Genomic DNA, 23509 nt, shown 5'->3' with positions numbered 1-23509 from the left:
TACGCTCCCATGAAATGGGAGGGAGCTTAGAGACAATAAATATCTATTATGCTTCATGAGAACAGATATGTTGAAGGTATTGCTTCCCCAAAAAGCTGCAGTGCATGCTCGATACTTTTGAGATACAAAACAACAGATAGACACACAATTCACAGCTCAGATCTCTGGGAAGAACATCAATCAGAGCTCACATCTTTTACTTGTCAGAATCAAATATGCAGCACCTACCTAGTTGTGATGCTCATATAACTACTTAAGAACTTATAAGTGGATCTAGTGGGTCAGGCAACCCATTACCAGTTGCAATTAACAGTCAGCACTCAGTGAAAAGCAGAGCAGGGGAGATACATAGCAGTATTTCCCCAGGATGCTGCCTCCAGCAATGTATTGAGGCACATCTGAAGCCTGGCACTATGTCTGTGTGCTTAATAGCCCTGCCTCCCTTACAAGGGTTTGTTTAATTGCTTTTGGCACTTCTGTAAACATCTGGCATCCATAACTTTCCATGGCAAAGGAGTCCCACATACACCCTTCACAAAGAAATGTATTCTTTTGCTTGCTGTGTACTGCCACCTGTTAGTCTTACATAATACTCTCTGGAGTTCATTTTTTAAAAAAGAACAGCCCTTCCGTGGTTATCCACAACTTACATTATTCGATTCTAACGACCTTGGTGATGTTCTCTCTCACTTGCTTCTTTCCCAACTGTTTAGGGCAAAGATTTAGAACTGATTTAAAAGACATTGGAGCATCACTGGCCTTTAGATCATTTTCAAAAAAGGTACATGGTACACAGTACACTAAGCATACGGTTAATTAACCTATGTACCAAACCCCAATACTACCTCTTGAGATATTTTTGATATTCCGTATTACATTTCTAGTAAAACATATGGACACATTTCTGTATTTTTACATCTTGACTTGTTATCACTATGACAGAGATAATTCAGGTCTCAAATTTTAAAATAATTGTACAAACATTGCAGTAAAACTATTTTTACCTGATTGAAACAAGCTTGTGATATTTACTTCCTGAAGAAAAGAAAGGAAAAAGAAAGATCAAACACCTTTCACCTTTTCATCAGGGCATAAATTGTAAAGAAAAAGAAAGCAGTATGATAAACAAAACAAGAGGATGGGCTTACCACAATTTCCAGGCTAAGTTCCAAATAATTTCTGCGATCAAGTTCCAATTCAAGTACATGTTTGCCTCAAATCGTTTGGATCTGACAAACTTAAGTATAAGAAAGTGAAGGGCTTATTTTTTCATTTTCACTTTGATGAAAGCATTCTTGCTTTTCATGCAGTTTTCAGATCAGATCAATTGTTTTATTTTTCCAAAATGCCAAGAACAGCATAGCTAGGAGGAAAGTTATGCAGGAAAAGAATGAGCTTTTTCTTCTGTACTCATTGTACATTGTCACTTGCCTTTTTCATGCGTTTTATTAGTTCTTGTAGATCCTACACTCTCCAAAGCTTTATTTCAGAAAGGAAAACTGCAGTAATTACGGCAAAAGATACCAGGATACATGGCACAACTATTCTTTGCACCACAACTAAAGGAGTCTGGCATTATTTTGTCACATACCTCTTAAACATATGTGTTTTGCAGTTTGTCTAACATCAAAAAACACTTCTTAATGCAATGCAAAAAGATGTAAAATATAGCATCAGTAGCTGTGAATCACTTAGTTTGGAAATAAATCTACAGTATTCCATCACAGTAGCACATAATAAAAAATACATTTTAATGCTAAGGCCAAACATACAATACTCTATAGGCATAGTGCCTACTATGCCCTTTCTGGCAGATTGATTTTCATGTTCTGACTAAACTAGCAGTTAGCAACATTACACTGCTAGCTGGATAGCAATGACATCCCAATTAGAAAACACAGTCAACGAATAGGTCAGGCAGCCAGGGTCCAGATATTCTAAGCAAGACTAGACCTTTCAGTTTGTAAAACTTTCTGTTGACCTTTTCCTCATCATAAGTGACCCACCATAAAAAAACATGTTGAAATTTTGTGTAGAAACAAAACAGAAAATAAAGTTTGATTTATCCAAATAAGTAAACTTAAGAAAACTTGTTAAGGAATTGTTAGCAAAGGAAAGAACATAAATGGGTTTAGGGGAATTCCTGATTTCCTCATAAATATGTGCACTGTTCTGGTTGCTGACTTCAGGGAAATGTGTTTTGGGTAGCTTGTGCTAATCAGACATATAACAATCAGATGTATTTTGAAGGCTTAGAACCACCAAAACTAGTAAATGGCATAGCTGTATTTTTTAGCCCACTTAGCTTTCCATATGAACACAAATTATTTTTAATTTTGGCTCGATCCCACTTAAATATATAAATATATATGAATAATTCCATGTGGATTTGAAATTTTGCAAGGCAGTAGAGATTTCTCAACATATGACATATACAAAGTAGATGAATGTATGGATCAGAGGAAATTATGAAAACCTGTGCAGAACACCACATACATTGCTGTGCTTTTAAACTTAAAAGGCGCAGCTACTTTTTTCTATCAAACTGAGAGTTCAATTCTGAAGGCACAGTATTAGCACCAGGGTTGTGAATTCTAGTATTGACTACATATTAAACATGTCTTTGGAGAGAAAGTTCCCAGCTCTTCCAAATCAACAACAAGGCCCCCTTGGACTTTCGAAAGGGCCAAGATCTTTCCTGAAGACTACTGATCTTTTTTGCTCAAAATAGCAAAGCCCTCTGTGATGGCTTTATTGTCATAATTACAGCTTTTCAATATCACTGTTAATACCTTTACTAAAAACACTTTGGCTAGGTCTTCTTGCAAAGTCCTCCTATGTTCAGAAATGCCACTCCCTATTCCTAATTTTTTTTTCTAGCATTATTTAATCTTCCCTTTGTATTTAATCTTGAACTGAGCTAGCTTTACATGAGAAAAGACAGTTTTCAACTTTTATTCTCTTATACGTCCTCAGTTTCCGACTTCTATGGTTCACTGTTTTGTTGTGGTCTTTGCAATGCAGCCTTTATAAGGGATGGACTTGTCCTCTACATTTCCACGTCAACTTAATGGTTTCACATGAATACAGAATTGTAACAATAAAGGCATATATTACTGCTCATTAAGCTTCTTTCAAAATTGTGTCAGTGATTTTTTGTTGCATAAGAAACAATGTTGAGGTGCCATTACAAAATCTAGGAACAGCATTAACTGGAACTGCACAAATGTATTGAAGACTCTGGTAGGGAGTGAGGCTGTTCTCTGAACTACACTGTAGGCACATCTGAAATCTGCTTGCTCACACTACAGAATCTCCTTATTAGCATCTGTATGTAACACATAATCACCACAGGGAAAGCTAGTTTAAAATCATAAATGTCAAGACATAATTAACTTAAAGGTCAGGTTTAATTACAGTTGTTGAAACTGAAATATACCAATTACCATTACTATGTCAGAAAATTTCTTAAAATTATTTGAAATATTTTGTTGGTGTCTGTACTTTTCCATAATTGTCATCTTTTGTTCCATGATGGAGATGTTTCAATGGGCATTTTTTCACTAACTTTGAAGCAGAGAGAGTACAAAACAGAAGAATTATGAACAAAACACGAACACAAAGCTCAAGAAAATCTGTACTCTGCGTTATTATATTATTAATTACTTTCTTGTAATTGGCACTTCAGATAATCACTTAGATAATAGAATAATTTGGAGAGGTTGGTGCATGAATAAAACAGATTTAACTGTGTGGGTTTAGGTTTAATGGCAAAACAAATCAATAAGTGAAACAGACTGGTGAGAAAATAACTCAATAACTGAAAAATTTGCTCTACCTGTAGGTTTTTCCAGGGATTCTACTGGGACTAGTTATTGACTCACATAAGTATTTTAGTTTCCTATTTCCCCCAAGGTACAGAAAGTCTGAATGCTGTGATTTCATTTTCTCTTCTGTTACCTAGTGTTTATTCTCCCCTCCCCATCACAGCCAGGATTTCCAGATTACCTCTTCCTATACTTTTAGCAGACTGATAGACACATTTTTTTCCCTGAAAATGATGTTCCTAGCTGGGTAGAATACAGCAGAGAAAAGGTTAAGCAATATAATGTTGAATTCCCTACAACAGGATAGATTTTATCTACTGTGGAAAAATCCCAAGGCTTAAAATGAATATAGCAGAAGACCCCAGATGAAAACATTGCTAACTGATGAAAAGAGGCTATCAAAAGTGCTGATAAAAGAGACATACTTGTTTGTTAAGTTTCATTCATCTTGCACCTGAGGTGCTGGGTCATAACAGCAGCCCTGGTACTGCAAAGGTTGCCACTGCCCTCCAAAGTGTACAAATCACCTAGAATCAGCCAAGTCTTCTGCCACTGGAGGAAATATTTCTATGAGGTAAGTGGGCAGCTCCCTGCCCCTTTTCCCCTCCTCTTTCACAAGCCCCAGTACTTGAAGTACTAGAAAACAGCTCAAAAGTCTGAAGATACTGAATATACAAATCAATTGAAAGACATGGTGAAGGGTTGTATCAGGTACACAACACAAGCACAGCAGAAAAGTGTCTGGCAGTTCAAAAACCATTCACAATACATAAAAAAAAGCTTCAGCTGTGCTATGGTGAAAGACAAAGCGAGGGAGTTTCTGCTGCCCTGCATCTCAATAAATGGGAAAGAATGACATTTAATTAGTTTCCTGCCTCCCAGGTACTGATGACATTGAAATCAGTGTGGACGTAAGGCACTAAAGCTTGCATTACCCAAAAGTCTCTTATTTAAGATTTACAACTGACTGTTAGAGAAAAGTGAAAATTTATTAAAGGCTTCCATCTGGCAGAATGTATCATTAGTATTCAAACTGATAGCAGCAGTGATTTAAATTTAATAATCCAAGTAGAGATATGCGTCAAAAAAGAATTCTTCTAAAATATGTCTAATAGCAATAACTGACTTCTTTATTATAGTCTGCCTGTGAAAAATGCCAGATATCAAAGAATAAGACATCAAATGTTAATTTCAGTGTGTTCTTTCAGTTGAAACTCACATTAAAATAATATACTCGGTGCAAATCAAGTAGCACACACTGTACCTGTTTATACCTTTCTTGATCAAGATTTGAAACATCAGGAGCCAGGAAAAGCTAGGAAATTTCCTTTAGTTGTATTGACTGTAGGTGTCCAGGCACTGGCGCTCTGTGCCAGGCACAGCTGGTTCCAGACAGTTCCAGATGGCTCCAATGGACCCACCACAGGACACAGCTGAGCCCGTCAGCCATAGGTGTGGCACCTCTGGAAAAATGTATTTTAAAAAAATGCAAAACACTGTCCAGGAGAGAGGGCTAAGTATAAAAGGTGTGAGAAACAGCCCTGTGAACACCAAGGTCAGAGAAGAAGAAGGGGAGGAAGTGCTCCACGTGCTGTAGTAGAAATTCTCCTGCAGCCCATGGAAGATGGTGGAGCAGGAATTTCCCTGTGGCCAGTAGAGGGGAACACGCCAGAGCAGATGCCCACACTGCAGCCTGGGAGACTCCACCCAAGAGGAATTGGATGTTCCCTGAAGAAATTGCAACCTGTGGAGATCTCATGTTGGAACACTAGTGATACCAAAGAACACTTCAAAAGTTGCAGATAGAGTCATTGCTATGTCATCTGGTAGGTAAACAAATGAACAAATAGTAAAGGACAATTTGTTCAGGAAAAAAATATACATTAAAATTAAGACAAGTACAAGTGTCACAAATTGAATAGGTTGGAGAAGAAAAGTTGTATTCATTACAAGAACAAGCATAAATTAACTACCCAGTGCACAATTTACATCATGAGTGTTGCACAAATAAAAACACCCACAAATTAGTCACTCTTTTAATGCTTTTTTTTAATTGCAGATTAACGGGAATTTCAAATTTACAGGTTGGTAATTTGCCACTAAGATCTGCTTTTTAAAAGTTGAACAAGAAAACAACATTAGAATGCTCCAAATATGCTGTTGCTAAGATGCCAGGCTAGGCTCTCTAAATTGGACCAGGTGCTTTAAAGATTCCACAGCCTTCTTGCAGGAAGGAACGCACTAGCTCTGCCTTGGCAGTGCTGTAACAAGTGATCGATATCAAGACATTTAGTCCTTTGTCACTCCCAGCTCAGCAGGGGTGAGCACAGCGAGAGTCTGAAGGCAGAGGTTTTCACAGTCATCAGACAGCTGGACAAATCCTGGGCGCATCTAACGGGGCTGGGGGGAGGGCTGCATGTTTGACGGTGGTTGAGGCCTTCTGTCCCTGCTCCTGTTCCCGTGGATACCTGTGAATGCTCAGCACCACAAAGAAAGAACACATATTTGTCTTTTTTATCAATATTCCTAGACCTTTTTTTCCCCAGCAATTAATATGGATTCACACTAACCACTCTGAAAATGTGACGGAAGTGTACTGAAAAGCAGGGTTTGATTTTCATTTAAAAACTCTGAAAATGTACACTGAAAATTAAAAGGAGCTCCTTCCTATCCTTTTCAAAACAAAAATTGTATGTTTCCACTTATGTGAAATGACCATTTCAGAACACCTGCATTATATTTTTTAAATTTCAGTTTAAAAGAGGCGTTTTGATTTCCTCCCATAAGATTTTCTTCCAATTGATGCATTCTTGACTCCCCAGAAGAAGTTTTAATTTTTGTTACAAATGAGAATGATTTGGTTTATTCTTCACAAAAACTCAATAAACAGGAAAAAGTCTTTTTTTGCTTAGTTATATGTCAAATTCAGACCAAAAGAAAAAAAAAGGTCAGCAATTCAGATTCTTCACTAATATTTATTCTATAATAAAATACTATACAGTAGCACTGAAGGTGCTCACACTATTCTGTGTATAAGTCTCAGCTTACAAATCAGAAAGTTTCCTTACAGTCTTTGAACTCAAAAGCTCATTATCTTATACAAACTAGATATTGAAAGCTGAGGCATTGTTAGGGAGATAATGGATGATTTTACGCCAGGAAGAGCAAGTGCTTAGAGAACACAGGACTGCCAAGAATACACGGGGAATGCAGCCATTCTAGCTAACAATATCAAATTCGTAAAGCTACTGAAAATGTTCCTTGCAATGGCAGATCTCAGTTTTGCATATTTCTGAGCTTCTCGGCCAGATCCCACACTGCGGTGCCAGAAGGCTCAACTTTACAGCCAATAAAGATGCATCCTAATTGGCTCTGTAGGAGCCAGTTATGGTCTAAAAACAGTGGGCTGTATTTGAACCACTAAGTTAATTAAAATTAAAATTTAAAAAAAAAAAAGGAAACATTTTCATATTTCTCATAAACTTAAAAAATATCATAAGTATTTTATTAACTCAAATGCAAAACTACATGAATGAAACTATGCTACTCCAACTAACTTGCATTTTGTAGAACTATAACTAATTCAGTACTTGAAGCATTATGTACCAGGTGCAACTGTGTATGTATGTCTTTACAAAAAGCATTATGATAGAAGTATAGAGTTCATGATAACCTTCAGCAGCCTTTCATAACATTGCATATTTGTACCTTTTCTTAAATACCTAAAACTGTTTGAATCAATAAGAATCTCATGTTTTCTTGAAAATATATTGTTCATGACTAACCAGCACAGCTGTGGGGAAAAATCATCCCTAGACAGCTCAGAAATTATGAAAGAAATAAATAGAATCAAGCATCTATTATGTTAAAATAAAATTTCAGGATTTCCATGGTATGAGTGTGATTACTAAATACATGGCATTAGTGACACTGAAGCAAAGAATTCTTCCTTTATAAGATCAGAAATGCAGAAATACTCACTTTATTTAAAACAAACAAACAAAAAAAAAAAAAAGGCAGAAATAATCTAAAGAATGACCCTTCCCAGAGCTGGGAATGATTAATCATAAAACAGTTTGGGTTGGAAAGGACCTTAAAGATCAGCCAGTTCCAACCCCCCTGCCATATGCAGGGATATCTTCCATCAGATCAGGTTGTGCAAAGCCCCATCCAACCTGGTCCTGAACATTTCTAGGGAGGGGCATCCACATCATCTCTGGGCAGCCTGTACCAGGGCCTCACCATCCTCACAGTGAAAAAATTTCTTCCTTATACCAAACCTCAATCTACCCTCTTCAGTTTAAATCCGTGGCCCCTTGTGCTATCATTACATGCCCTTGTAAAAAGTCCTCCTCTGCCTTTCTGGAGGTCCCCTTTGGGTACTGGAAGGATTCTATCAGGTCTCCCCAGAGCCTTCTCTTCTCCAGGCTGAACAACCCCAACTCTCTCATCCTGTCTTCATCAGAGAGCTGCTTCAGCCCTCAAATCATCTCTGTGGCTTTCCTCTGGACCCTCTTCATCCCTCCCTTCAGGACCCACAGATACATAAGGTCCCATGGACCTCTGCACCTTCAAGTTCCTTAGATGGCCTCAAACCTGATCTTCTCCTATAGTGGGCAGTTCTTCATTCTCTCAATCCCTGCCTTTGCCTTCTGCAACTTGGGCAGTGTGGTTGGAGCACTTGCCAGTGAAGACAGAGACAAAAAAGTCCTTAAGTATCTCAGTCTGCTCCAGATCCCAAGTTAACCAGGTCTCCTGTTTCTTTCTAGAGAGGGCCCACATTTTCCCTAGTCTTCCTTTTATCACCAACATACCTGTAGAAGCTTTTGGTTTTGCCCTTGATGTCCCTGGCCAGATTTAATTCTATCCAGGCTTTAGCTTTCCTAACCTGAGTCCTGCTGCTTGGTCAATTTATCTGTATTCCTCCCAGGCTACCTGTCCCTGCTTCCACCCTCTGTAGGCTTCCTTTTTCTGTCTGAGTTTGTCCAGGAGCTCCTTGTTCATCTAGACAGGCCTCCTGGTGTTTTCACCTGAGTTCCTCTTTGTTGGGCTGCATCACTCCTGATCTCGGAGGGGTGATCCTGGAATATTAACCAGCTTTCTTGGGCCCTTCTTCCCTCCAGGGCTTTATCCCATGGACTCTACCAAGCAGATCCCTGAAGAAGCCAAGGTCTGCTCTCCTGAAGTGCAGGGTAGTGAGCTTGCTGTACGGCCTCCTCGCTGCCCTAGAGACCTTGAACTTCAGCATTTCATGGTTACTCCAGCCAAGGCTGCCCTTGAGATACCCACAATTCTATTGTACCACCAAGTTAATAATACTAGGATACCAAATATGAGTGCATGTTTCTGCTGTATGCACATACAAATCAGGCAAATTAGGACTTGACATGGTTTGTTTACCTTTGACACTCAGCAACACTTGATTCAGTAACATTAGCATAAGCAATATATGTGCTACCTGGAGTTCATTGAATAATATAAAACTCTGTATTATTATTAAAATCCCCAGTCTAAGTAATCTTACGTTTCTGCACTGGAAAAGTTTTGAACGTATCACAGACTGCAAACAAACCAGTCAAAGAACAACCTTTTTTGGTCTATTGGGTGCACCTCAAATTTCAAAATAACGTATATAGGAACACAAAGCCAGATTCATCAGAGCTTTATTGACTCATTAATGTAGCTCTGAATAAATGAGATTTTGTGTGTAGATTTAGATTGAATGACAATTGGTAGGATCAACAGTGTGATATGTATTTAAACCTGGGACTGCTGCCACCAAATAAATGAAGGAATCATCACTAGTTTATCTTTGTAGGACAGTGTGTTCTTGGTTGGCCCACTAGGCAGGAGTAATAATTTTTGCAATGGATGGAAAAACTCCATCATTTATAATCATTAGAAGATTTTAGCATTTTGCTGAGCCAGAAATACTGTAATACTTTTGTGAGAAATTCTGAGCATGTTATAGCTAAAGTTAACAGCAGACAATGTAGAAGGACAGATTACCCAAGTGCCTTAAAACATTCCCATGCTGTAGACAACTAAGTCAGTATTTTAAGAATAATATGTGTTTTATAAATTCTTTCCAATAATTTTACTGTCAGTCCCTAGAATGAGAGAGACTGAGGGTTCTGATATGGGAATTGGTTCCTTTGGTCTGGAAACAATGGTCACATTCTAAAAAATTTTGAAAAACATCTGCTCTGGAATATTTTTTAAAACACATATTAACTAGATTGCAAAAAAAATGTGGTCTATTGTGGAGGGGTTGCTGTTGGATGGAGATTTGTTACTGAACCAGCCAGGAATTTCAAGGCTGGGAACAGGACCTGCTGTGGGAGAGAAACATCTCCGAAATAACAAGGCCCCAACATGGTGTAAATCAACGAACCTGTCAGTAGTGAGACTCAGGCGTGTGGATAGCTCGTGAACATAGATGATATCCAATCAGTGAATGCATGCTTGGAGCGTGGACGCGTGATCAGAGAATAGTTGCATATATAAGGAGGCTTGTTTCTGTAATAAAAGGCTTTGCGTGATTCACACTGAATCGGAATGCTGAGTGCTTTATCATTCCAACAGTCTATAATCTTAATTTTGGGGGGAGTTCTGTTGTAGATAGCTCCAATCATCACAAAATCGCAGAATATTAGGGATTGGAATGGACCTCAAAAGATCATCTAGTCCAATTCACAAAGCAACAAAAATAATCTGATTAAATAAGGATTTTCTGAAAAATAGTTTTTACTATAACTTAAAAACTAACAAATATTGGGAAAAAATGGTAGAGCACTTGCAGATCAGTTTTGAATGATAGAAGTTATTGCTTTCAGGCTAGATTTTCTGATATTCTCTGCAGAGAAGCCAGTAGCTCAGAGTGCCCTGCCTAGGTAAGGAACTGTCCTCTCATTCAGGCTGGAGATGTGAGAGATGTTTCCTGTCCCTCTCTATCTGAGGTAATTTACTTTCTCCAGTTGGCATGACTCCACTCGTTACAAAGAAATTATTGCTCATGAACTCTGGCTTCCCAGATCCCATGTGACTTTCTGTCCACTAAGCTATAAAGTCTTTCTTTCCCCTTTTCTCCATAGCAAATGAAGTGACATTGTAAATTCTAAAGATTTTGGTTTTGACTCAGTTTACAGTGAGAACCCATTTATTACCTAGATCTAAGAAAATGACTATAAATCATTTCTAAGATGTAAAATACTTATTATACTTTAATAAAAATTAAAAAATATCTACATTAAAACAACCTCCACAAGAATATTTATCTTTGAATGGTTGCTACTGATGTTCCGCTGAGATGAAGAAAGGGGTTCAGCCATTCTTAAATGGCTAGTCAACAAAAAGTTATTTTCAGAATTGTAAACATTAAATAAAATTTTAGTTATTACAGCTTTAAAATGACCAAAAAAAAAAAAAACAGAGTCAGTAGCTGACCTCCAGGACACTGACTGCACACCTCCATATGACCTAAGAGAGTTGATCATGAAGGTAAAGGACTTTACACTGGTAATTTCACCTTTTATAATAACTACTTTAGACGATGGTAATTTTTAGGTAAATACAGAATGTTAAAGCAACTCAAACCCATGAATGCTTTTACATTTCAAAGCAATGAGAAATATTTGACCTTGAATGCTAAAATAGATAGAAATATACAGAGGAAGCAAACAAGAAAAGGATGGATTTGACTAAGTTATTCCGGGGGGGGGGGGGGGGGGAAGAGACCATTTGCTGATTACAATCAGTCAAAAATTGTGTGAAGAAGGAAGACAAAGACCCAACCCCAAACATTGAAATAAAAAGCCATAAATAACTGCAAATTTCTTATTCTGAATATACTCAGGTTTTCTCAACAATTAAGGCAAGATTTTACTAGGTCAAAATAAGAAAATTGAATGTCTAAGCATGATTTGTACCTTTGTGAAAGCATCCATCATGTCTAAATTAGAGTCAGTCTGATTTCACAATTATAATTAAATGTGTCCCACTCTTCATTATTTTGCACATTTCAGTAACATTTTTAACAGCTTTATTGTTTTCCCTGGATCATCCAGAGACACCCAGTTCAAACTGTTTATAAAAGTGTTCCCACTGAATGTGTTGAAGGAAATAACTGGTGATGAAAAATATTGAATACATCAAAATCAGGTTACCGTAGTTAAGATTATGTGCTAAATTTAAAACTACAGCATTTGCATTACATGTTAAATCTGATTATAGTAAATTGAAATAAAATACTTTACAAGAACTGCTGTGCTTTTTTGGTGTTTTTTTACTAAGTACGAAGTCATAATTTTATATTCCAGTAAACATAACTGATTAACTTAGCTACAAAAACATATTAGCTTATATCTAAAGCTCAAAATGTTACACAAGAGACATCATGATTAATGGTGATTACAATGGTGAGAACAATGAACAAACAAGCTACTGAAAAGTGAAATTGTCAAAATGACCTGTTCCCTCTTGCTGTCCCTTAATCACTCTCTAAGTGCTGCCCTGTATAAAAACCACTGTGTTTGGCAACACCCACGCAGTCTCACTGCAGTTAATAGAATTGCCTATAAACTTGTGCAAGTTGGTTTGGGTATTAAAGTTATATTCTGTTTTTACTTTACCCAATGCCCTATTACTTCAGTTCCCCCCCCTCCATAATCAATGGTACCACACACAACAACAATCTCTCTCTGTTCCCTTCAAATATCATATACTTTAATCTTTTGCTGTTGTCAAATTTCGTTCTTTTCTCATGTCTCCTGTGTTCAGTCAGGGTCATTTTACTTGTATTTGTGTTTCTGCTTTTGTATAATTAAGCTGAAATTTTAACATCCCAAGGAAACATATTTTTGTATGCATTCAATTTACCATATGTGTGCATATATATGCATATAAAAGTCTACAGGTATTCAGAATACTCAAAAGAACTCAAAATTCAGTGAAACAAATTTTCCTGCTCTGATCAACTAATTTTAGACTCTAAGTATTACTATTAATAAGTAATTATATTGTCTTTCTACCTAAGAGCTTTGGTCAAGTAAGAGATTATCATTGTCATAGGATTTACACAGAAAACAGAAGTTCCTATCCTGGAGATCTTACAAACAAGCAGTCTACCCATCTTCTCTGGAAGCCTCTTCAAAGGTCTAAAATGACACCTGATGAAGTGAAAAGGAAAAGTTCTGCAGTATCAAAACTTTCCCTGTACCTTGCTTTTCTTTCCCATGTTGCACTGGATTGTAATTTCCTGTAATATCTGCAGAATCTCATTCACAGTGAATTGTGTAGGTTTAATGTTACGTTTAAAGATATATGGCAATGCATATTGCATTTTCAACATTACATCTGTCTCTTTGCTTTTGTTTTTACCGGTTGTTACTTTTTGTTGAGTAGAACAAATGCATTGACTGTGCTCAACCACAATACATCGAACTGGTTTCTTGCCAGTTCAATGTGTTAAAAGTGAGGCCTAGAAAATGAGTCTGTGGAGCAATTATGCATGAAATGTCTTTTAAATATATTTATTCATTACTACTAATAAAAAAGCTTGTCTTTAGATGATTCTTTCATTTGTTCCAGACACTAATATTTGTAACTGTCCAAACCATAAGCATCTCCTGTTGAAAATTATGTTCCTATGGTTATTTAGAGAAAATTACTTCAGAATATGAAGTTGTGTCATTCTGTTTAGCTAGTTACATGTAATCTCTAATATAATAAACTGCAACATTTTTTTCCAGCCTAATGTTTGTCAGTTGTTGACACTAATGAAGTAGACCTTCCAATCACACAGCAAGTATTATTGCTATTTCACAGATTAGAGAATTGAGGTAAAGAGAAACAAAGAAAGACAAATAGCTCCAGGGTGTCCTTCCCCTAGAAAAAGATTTCAAGTTTGTGACTCACAGTCCTGAAATAAGATCACAGCTACACTATTTTTCTGTAGAGTCCAAATTATTTGTAGATCTTTGTCATCACAGAAGCAAATGTACTATAAGGAAAATATGTCCATTGTACTGGGTATTCACAGGTAAGTAACACATAATTCAGATTTCACTTGAAAGCTATTTGAAATTTCCAGTAGTAAAAACACAATTGCTATTAAGTGTTGAATTTCATCCTCATAATAAATTGGTCCCAGATATAACAACATGTGAGAAAAAGAAAGAAGGAAGAAAGAAAAGCCATGAAAGCCAGCAACTAACACACTCTCCACTGTAGTGGTGCAGTTCATTGATTTAGACTCTTCATACATGTTAACGGCACTGCCCAAAAGCTTGAAGTTCAAAAAGATGGAGAAATGGTAGCTAAAAAATAGGTGTGAATCACTTAAGGATTCTCTCACAGCCTGGTTCAATGGTTGGAGATGCTGCTCAGTGAAACGCACCCACACCATGACAACAAAGCCAGCCCAGAAGTCCCTGCAGCCATGTAACTTGTCGCTGCTCTGTAGACCACAGCTCATCCCCCATGTATTTGTACTGCTGCTCCTGTCGCAGGAGCAAGGCTGAAAATTAGCTCGGCAAGTTAAGAGAATAAATATTCTGGGAAAGTCATGGGGAAGGAAGAATACCTGAACTCCAGGAGTCCCAGGGAGCTGATAACAATTTTCAAAGATGCTGGTGGAGGTGTAGGAACACTTGTAAATTGCTGTGATAACGAAAAGTACTCACTGCCAGGATGCCCAAAAGGTTTCTCAGCCCTTTCTTAGAATGGCCTCAATGCTCTGTCAGATGAAAACCTGCTGGCACAGGGTCCTGCCATCCCAGGTTCTTTTAGGCAAATTTCTGACTTCACATTTTCACTATTTTTTGTTTCCCTTGCCTTCTCTGTGAGCTGGAGCCAATATTAACAGGGCATTTTTTTGTTGTTTTTCTTTGCTTTGGTAAACTACTATTTTCATCATCCTTTCTTCCAATAACTGCAAATATTTGCTTTATTTCTCATCTTTATCTGCTTCCAAATTGCCATAATCACCACATATATCTCTGTTCTCTGAACACCGTAGCTGAAAGCAAAATAATCATGTCATAAATTGGCTAACTTCAGAGAAATCACAGGTATCTGATATATATCTAAAGTTGCAACATCACTCCACATTTACTACAGAGAAATAAAATTAAATCTACCATTGTCTTTCAACCTTTCGTGATCCTTTCCTAGTTGCTTCAGGGATTAATGGCACTGAGTTCCTAAAACATCTGAGTTTCTCTCTGAAGAGATATGCAAATTTCTATTTGTATGCAAACTGGAACATTAGTCTTTAGTCTTCTAATTGTAATTGGTACACCATCATGCAGACGGCTGCTAATAGTAGCTTGATTTCTAGATTAAGGTCAACAGACACAAACTGCACAGTATTATTTGTTTCAACTAAAAAGATCAAAACCATAGAATAATGATAAAAAGCAGAGAGTTCAAAACAGAGCAGAGTCTGGTTCCTCATCTTCCTAGGGGTCCATAACTTCAGCTAAACATTAATGTGTAACAGGAGCTGGATTAATTTTGTCTGCTTCATCAGATAATTTCTGAACAGCTGGCAAACTGAAATGATTTGCCATTTATATACAGATATTATTGACAGATCCTGGGATCTTGCTGAAAGATTGGCTTCCAAGTGACATTGTCAAAACTGATGGAAGTTTCTAGTGCTGGGAAACAAATACGAGATTTTTTTTCTGGAATCTCTCAGTATTTCAAGTAAGTATTTTTCAAGGGACTTAGAAGGTTTTTTTTCACTTTTATCCCTCATATTTGATCAGAGGAATTGAGACAACTAGAACGTTAATTCAAAAACATTTGATTCAGAAAGTCTTCAACTTCAATGTCTTTATTTCTAAATGCCAATTAAAAGAGAAAGAATGTAAATGAACCATTCTCGATTTTACCTAATTGTATCTCTGTACCACATGAGTCTCTACTAAAGAAATTCAAACAGAAAAAAGTACAACTCACTATGCTTCTACAGGTCCTCAACACAAAACTATGCCTCACTTCATCTCACAGAAACTATGTGAGTTAAAGAGCCCCTATTGTTCCATCAGACAGGGCATGTTACAACATACTCACACCACACACACAACATGTATTTCAATTCAGGAGAATTCCTGAACAGAATGTAATTAATGCTACATGGCAAACCAATTATTGAAGTGTCATTGGAGGCACAGCCGCTGCATCTACAACTCCAAACTTCTGGGCCAAGATCTGGAAATTATACTGCTTTAAAGCCTTTAACAGGAAATAATGAGTGTTTTTATGGCATCAGAGCCATAATTCATATCATCCATTTAATGTGTGAACATTATTAAGCAGTCAATGCACTTTGGTGTAACGGCTGGTTTTTAAGCTATCCACTCCCACTCTAAACATTACAAAAAGGAGATGAAGAAATCATCAGAGGATTTAGGCATCACAGAGCCTAGCAAGAATCTAGACATGAGTATATTAGGGAGATTCTCAATCGAGCGTTCAAGAGTGTGTTACGAGGAGGCCAATATAATGCAAAGCTGATTGTCATCTCACTGAAGAGAATAGAGATAAAATTGAGTTAGGAAATACAGCAAAAGGAGGATAATTTTTGAAGACCAATAAAAAAAGCCTGGAAGGTTTCCTTAACAGAAATTAAAATGGTTACTATTTTTTCATTTGTGTGGAAGGCACTAGACTTAGTAATTGCATTCTGAAGAACATTTCTACTCATATGGCTTTGTAATACAAGCATGGAGAGACACTAGATGAAATTAAAGAAAGTAATTTTTTTTTTATATAAAATAGAATAGATTTTATGCACCATATAATTACCATAACTGTCTCGGCCTTTTAAGATATTACTAAAGACATAGCTTGGTAAGATTAAATAAATGACAAAGGTCACCACGCCTCACGTTTATAGTACAAACTAATGACTAGCTCAAATAGGAAATTATTCTTCTTCTACCTCTTTGTACACAAACTAAAATGACTCTGCATGAGATGTGACTTATCACCTCTGAAGCACATAAAATATACAGACTACTGTAAGAGGACAGACCAGAGAAAATTAGCCATCCAACCTGTTTTGGAGTAGAAATCCCTTCATTCCCAAACTGGAATACAGCTCTGTAGTTCAGGGAGTCTTTAGTGCTTGGGCAGTGCTCAGCCTGCACTCATTCTGCTGGAGTTATAGTGACTTAACAATGCAAGAAAAGTATGATTTCCACACTATGTCACAGAATCATAGAATAGAATCATAGAATCTTAGGGTCAATTCTCTTCAATGTCTTCATAAATGACTTGAACACAGGACTTGAGTGAATACTAAATAACTTCATTGATGACACAGAACAGGGAGGAGCTGTTGACACACTCGAGGACAGAGAGGCCCTGTAGAAGGATCTGGACAAATCGGAGAACTGGGCAATCACCAAAAAAAGGATATAGAGGTACTGGAGAGTGTCCAGAAGAGGACTTCAAAGTTGGTGAAGCGTTTGGAGGTGAAGTCTTATGAGGAGTGGCCAAAGTCACTTGGTTTGTTCAGCCTGGAGAAGACTAAGAGGAGATCTCATTGCAGTCTACGGCTTGCTCACAAGGGGAGGTGGAGGGAAAGGTTTTTCACCCAGAGGGTGGTGGAGCACTGGAACAGGCTCCCTAGGGAGGAAATCATGGCCCCAAACCTGATAGTATTCAAGAAGAAACTGGACAACATGCTCAGACACATGATGTGGGATTATCATATGCAGGGACAGGAGTTGGACTCGATGGTCCTTGTGGGTCCCTTCCAACTCAGGACATTCTATGATGCTATGACATCATTAGATCATTAAATTTATATCAGTGTTTTGGTCTCAGCTATTCCCCTCGAACTAAAATTAAGATTACAACAGTAAGGAAGCTGACCACAGTAAAAATGAAACTAAAGGGAGGCTGCATTCAATTACACTTTGAGTTTCACCTCTCCGCGTCTTTCCTTGAATCTCACTAGCAGACAACCTGTCAGGTCCTCAGCATCTTCTGAAGCACGGAATTGTCACTTCACTCCTTTGTAAAACAGAAGTCCCCATATTCCACAATCTTCCAACACGTACAAGTTCATTACAACAAATTACTAATGTTTCCTCAACAGGCTGAAAAGCAAGGGATCCATCAGCCAGTTGGAAAAACACCAATAAAAAAAAAAGAAAAAAAAAAAAAAAAAAAGGAAAAGTGTGATAATTCGTTCTCATGTCAAAGACTGTGAAAAGGAGAGAAAATGTGATAAATTAATCCATTCTAATAAGGAGAGATTGTAATAAGAACAGAGACTCATTCAATTAATCCACTCTTAATATAATCCTATAAGAATGATATGGACCTCCCTGGATACCATATCTCCAGATATGACAATTCTTTTTTTCTTAGTCAGCAGTGCCTGATTACAGAAAAGCAATTAGGCAAAACTGTTGAATAAAGTGGTGCTGGAGAGATAATCAAAACATAACACAGAAAGGACTGATCTAAAAATGTAGTAGATCAGTTCACAGGACCTCGTTAGAGAGCAAGGTCCTAAGTAGGGTAAGCGAACAGACTCACAGCTTGATTCAGGTTCTCACTGAGACAATATTTGTTTTTTACACCCACTGAAAATACTCTGGTTAAAAAAAAGTGTATTCAGATTAGCTGGTTCCTCTATATACAAAAAGAATTTTTAAAGTCATGTAGGAAAGATATTAGAGGAAATAGGAGAAACTGTTTTTCATGTTCATTTTCTATGATCCAGGGCCAATGACTAAGAGTCATAACACTATTCCTCAGACTTTTATCAGTTATTCTCCCACTGAGCAATATGTTACGAATAAAATGCCTAGATCATTGAAAAATGGTAAAATGCAGTGGTCTAGCTGGTTAGGTGCACCAGCAGTCTTCAAAATTCATCTATATTCTACCAAGGTTTACTATGGCTGCACCAGTCATACTTGCACACCACGACCACAGTCACACTTCCCCTATATCCAGCAAGTCACTTGAAATAAATAAATAAAATTTTATTCTCTGTTCCTTGATGCATAGACACACCATAATGTATATGCTCAAACCTACAGTACCAAATTTCCTGTCAATTAAAAAAAAAAAAAAAAACCACACCCTATCATAGACACTAAGACACTAATGAGAAACAGACTGTAATGAGATCCTGCTATAACCTCCTCAAGAGCAAACCAAATTCTACCAGCCCATTAGACCTAATGCAAAACTGTTAAATTCTGCCTCTTCCCCCATGTCCATTGCATTGGCTCAATATACTTTACAATATATCACAGTTGATATTCTAGTTAATTATAACTTGGTTATCTTTTGTTTGAAGCTTGATGAAACCTGAAAAGTACTGTCTTTTGGAATCCTCTTTGTCTGCACGGTTTCCAGTGTGCAGTGGTTCCTAATAAGGGCTGCCATCTAGCATGCTTTTCCTTTTTTTATTAGTTCACGTATTAAAATAGACAGTAGACCTGTGTTGGATCTACTCAAGTTCCTCCAGACATGTTTCTGTCACTTCATATAATGGATACAACATAATTTAAGATTTTCTTTAAAACTTCAGGCTTAACTGCTTCTGTCTGCACCTACTTTACAACCAGTTCTCCTTAGTCACATGTTCTGTAACACCTTCTTAGTGCTAATTTGCCCTCAGGAAAATCAACAAACCTGATGCACTCACTAGTGCATATAATGATTAGTACTGGAAAGACAATATTTTATATAAGGAAAACTTGCTACATATAAATTGCTGTTATATAAGTTAATATATATATTTATACAGTGTTAAGTTTAATATACACATCTGTGTTACAAGGGCATTTCTTTTCCCTCCAGTACCAGAAAAAATGATTGTTTGCAGTTTCAGAGGCACTGAAAGAAAAACAGTATTTTAGTGATGGTTTCAGTTTTCCTAAAAACATATTTCCTTCTGATTTTAGGATTTTTCAGAGCATAGAGATTGCCCTGTGGAACATGGCTAACCACCAGCTTTCAAGACCGACTGGCATTGCTACATTTATTACCTTAGATCTTTCAGTAGCGTTTGACATCAGTTGACATTGCTCATCATGGGATTCTCCTGGAGCATCTGGAATCTTGTGTTGGCCTAAAAATCATTACTCTACACTGCCTGAAGCCATCAGTTTTAATCTTCTTAATTTATACATCTTCAGTGCAGCGGGCTTTGCTGTTAGGTTCATTTTTTGTCCCCAGGCTCCTGAGGTCTGCATATTGCTCTTGACCATAGTGTTTAAGTAGCAGAGCATTTGCTACAGCAATTAATTAAACAGTGGCATCCTAGAAGTGTTCACTAAAGAATGATAAAAAAGAAAATCTTAAAATTATAATACAATTCATAATCTGCAGCATGTGAATTCATAGATGGTTGTTCTTGCACATAGCAGTAGAAGAATGTCTTGATAGTGAGTAAGCCAGTGAATATAATATACTTTTTATTAAAATTTTATATCTATTTAGAGTTTAATTTTTTTTTATTCATTGTATTTATAGAGTAACTGTCAAATGAACGGTGTTTAGAAAGGGAGCTGAACTACATTCTTTGTTCAGTATCTGTAATGTGTAATTTGTCCGTACATCTCAGGATAGCGAATGACGGATATTTAAAAAAAAATAAGTAGTAACTCTCTTGTGAAGAACAGAAAATGTTAAATGTCAGATACTCTTCTTTGCACATACATAATTTACATAGATATAAACACTAGCATTATTATGAACTACCGTTTACCAAACACTCCAGATGACAAAGCCACTGCTTCTTTAAACAATTAAGTCAATTGATATTAATCTGAGCAAATGAGCTAACTTTGATTCCTTTTTGTCATCACTAAATTCTGCTTGGAAGATTTAAGTTTTGTGACTCTGAACTGGGTTTCCAGTCATACCTTTCAGTTCTATTACAGACACAAGATGTTGCTGCAGGAACAGATGAGAATTTGGGTTGGCAGTTTTTCATGAGGTGGATCTGTTTAACAGCCACATTTCTTGAGAGTCACATTAAGAGTAGAGAAGCAGCCAGAAAGACCATGATACTGGGATGGGATGAAGAGAAGAAAGGTTTCCAGGCAGAAAGACTGGAAGACATATTAGGATGTCATGAGACAAAAAGGCTTGATTAAACTAAACTAGCACTGCAGAGAAGGGAACCAGTGTTGCCCACGAAACACCAGGATGGTTTCAGAGTCCAGAATTAAATAATCTGCATTTCTCAGTTCCTTTTTGTAGAAAGTTAAAGTCTTCTTTCCATTCCCAGTTGATCTCAGTCTGATTTATATCTGGAAAGACACTGAGACAGACAAACAGTACAAAAATTGAGAATTTTTAACCACATAGCTATTTTGTGTATGTGGTGGAAATACTGATATTTTTGGAAGCTTAAAGGTCTTCAAAGAAGAATAGCTAGCCAGTGATCTGTAAAAACCATGTTCTGATTTGATGTAAAAATGTCTAAGCACAGGATATGGGATCACTGAACCATTCGAAGTCCAGAAATAAAACTTTTTAATACACTACTTTGCTGGAAAATTACTGTCCACCTCTAGTACTCTGTGCTTGAGTTTTTTCACAGATTTAGAAATGGCAAAACTGTGGTAGGTATGAATAAGTTCCAACTTCTAGTCTTGAGGCATGAAGATTCTTTTCATAAAAAAATGATCAATCAGGCTTAAAAACACCAGCCCTTGCAGTTTATTCTCTGTTGAGCACCTTCATTGCAGTGCCAAGAAATGCTGCTGAACTGAATCAGCTCTGCCCATAAAAAGCTCAGTTTTTGCTCTTGATTGCCTAACAGATTGATTATTATAATTCTCTGCTTACTGTTCTCTCTGCCTTTCTGCTGAACAGAGACCAGGCAACTCCAAATGCTACAACAAAAATGCTGACCTCTAAAAAGGATCCCAGTGTATTAGCCCTCCCCTTAATACTTTGTATTGGTTTCTGCACAAGTGTCTGATTAAGGTCTTATGACATCATGATCCACCACAAAAACATCTATGGCTCTGGATTTGGTAGCAAATTAAACTTCTTTTTTTTTTTTAATAATGTTTCATGTCAAGCCAAGAGATTCAATGATCTCATTCACCACTCCTGATTATTTTGTAATTCCAGCTGATTGTTGATTATTCTGTTTCTGAAGTTAGCTACTGCAAGGACTTTTTACCATTAAATTACTCACCTTTGTAACTCAACTACTTCTGGCATGGGGAAGGTGGATGCAATACGCAACTTTACAGCTAAGTTCAATTCATTCTGCCTGAAACAGTTTTTAATTAGATATCATTTCAGATTTTTTTTTTTTAATTACTTCTTGGCACTTCTGGTTACTGAACTCTGTAACATGCCCTAGTATGATAAAAAAACGTATGCCTTAGAAGTTAAAATGCCAAAATACTAAGCACAAAATCCATTCTTAATATTATTCTTACAGTCAGAAAAACTCTATCATTTGCCTTTGCAAAATATTTTAATAAAGTTTCTAAAACACTGCAGGGAAAAAATGCATGGCCTCTCTCAATTCAGAGATAGTCTTTTTACAGTGCTTTTGGAGGGGAGAAGACCTTAGAGTGTTATTCAAATGTCACAGTAAAATCTTTTACTTTATGCAGAAGAAGCTGAAGTCAAAAGATAGAATCAGCAGAGATTAAACTAACGATAAAAATTTTGAAAAGAGAAGTACAAAACAGTTGCAAATAAGTCCTTCCTGCCTATTTCACTAAACTTCATGCATTCCAGAAACACAGCTCATACAGCTCTCTCTTGTCTAGGACCATCTCTTTACAACATCTGTACATTTTTTTTATGCCTTGAAGCTTGTGGAAATTGTAGTACCATAAATGGAGTTAGAGGACAATACATTGGGGGGTTTTTAATAACTACTAAACCAAACTTGTCATTTTTGGTACTGAGTCTACTGACAAAATGTATTTTTGATCACGAGGGCATTACCTTCACCAGCAATGTTGGGTAACTGCAACCAGAGATTCCATAATGGCAGTAAACGCAACATATTTTATGGCTACTGTCATCAAGACTTAATTTCAGTAGCTCATTAGAACCACAGAAGCCAAAGAAAAGTGCACAAAGGTAATGCAGTGATAGACTGTCTTTGCTTTCAGCAGTCTCTCTTGCACAAAAGAAGCTGTCCTTCTCAGGAAAGGTGCATCTCCATAGTAAACAAGTAATAAAAGCAACCAGTTTCATCCAAAGAACCAGAAGAAAAAATATTATTTTATGCAAGAAGTAGGTGTCATCAGCACAATCATACTTGTAAAACACTCAGAGAACTCTTTAATGAGCTTCTCACACTGCTGTCATAGGCACCCAGAGTTCTCTGTGATAAAATATTAACACTCTATCATACTCCACTCCATGTGTTCAGATACTATTTTGGTGTAGATGCTCTGAAACAATGAGAGAAAATTATATTTTCACAGAAATTATCCAGAACAGAAAGAAGGACTACAGCATGAAATAGGTCATCTCCATCTCTGAATGCTATGAATCAGATATAAAATCTTTCCTACAGTGCTGCTCATCCCTGCTCACATTAATATGTATGGGAATAAGCAGATATTCAGTGAAAATCAGAGAATGGAAAGAAATGTTGTAGTCACTTACAGAAAAGAGGTAAGTAGCACTTTACTGGCTGTGTTTGTTTCAATCAT

Source organism: Patagioenas fasciata, chromosome 4 (genome assembly GCF_037038585.1).
Source record: "Patagioenas fasciata isolate bPatFas1 chromosome 4, bPatFas1.hap1, whole genome shotgun sequence".
In the NCBI taxonomy this organism is placed as follows: Eukaryota; Metazoa; Chordata; class Aves; order Columbiformes; family Columbidae; genus Patagioenas; species Patagioenas fasciata.
The sequence above is the reverse complement of the archived record's forward strand: the minus strand, read 5'-3'. Positions refer to the sequence as shown.